Source organism: Daktulosphaira vitifoliae, unplaced genomic scaffold (assembly GCF_025091365.1).
Source record: "Daktulosphaira vitifoliae isolate Bord-2020 unplaced genomic scaffold, ASM2509136v1 Scaffold_5, whole genome shotgun sequence".
Lineage (NCBI taxonomy): Eukaryota > Metazoa > Arthropoda > Insecta > Hemiptera > Phylloxeridae > Daktulosphaira > Daktulosphaira vitifoliae.
Genome location: NW_026099576.1, coordinates 22,978,249 through 22,978,658, shown reverse-complemented (window position 1 = coordinate 22,978,658; position 410 = coordinate 22,978,249). Strand labels below are relative to the sequence as shown.

Sequence of the window (410 nt, the reverse complement as noted above, 5' to 3'; positions counted from 1 at the left end):
GTGAGAGCTGAGAAAAAGTGGGAATAGGCAAAAAAAAAAAAAAAAAAAAAAAAAACACATCGTAGTAAAATTAATACCTTCTCAGCTTTGCATCGAAGCTAAAATTACAAACAATTTTGTTTTTATCATTTTTTTATCCGAATAACCGTTTACGTTTTACAGTTCTTTAAAGATTTTGACTTTCAGAAAAAATATTGTTAATTATAATGTTTCATAATTTCGGTGGCAGTGCAACCGGCATTTTTAACACGCTTATATTAGTTTCACATGTATTTTTTATGTTGTTTGTATATTGTTTGTATGTTGTAAGTTTGTAACTCCACGCGGCACGTGTTATTATGTCGCGTATGCCGTCGTCTATGACCTTGAGACTAGACCGTCGTAACGCATTCACCCCACTCCGCTCACCA

General features: G+C 33.4%; 1 protein-coding gene across 1 annotated transcript in view; it reads left to right on the top strand.

Moving 5' to 3' along the window:
• Positions 1-410, top strand: part of LOC126908242 (uncharacterized) — an 11,186-nt gene that overhangs the window by 1,385 nt on the left and 9,391 nt on the right. The gene's annotated exons all lie outside the window — the stretch shown is intronic.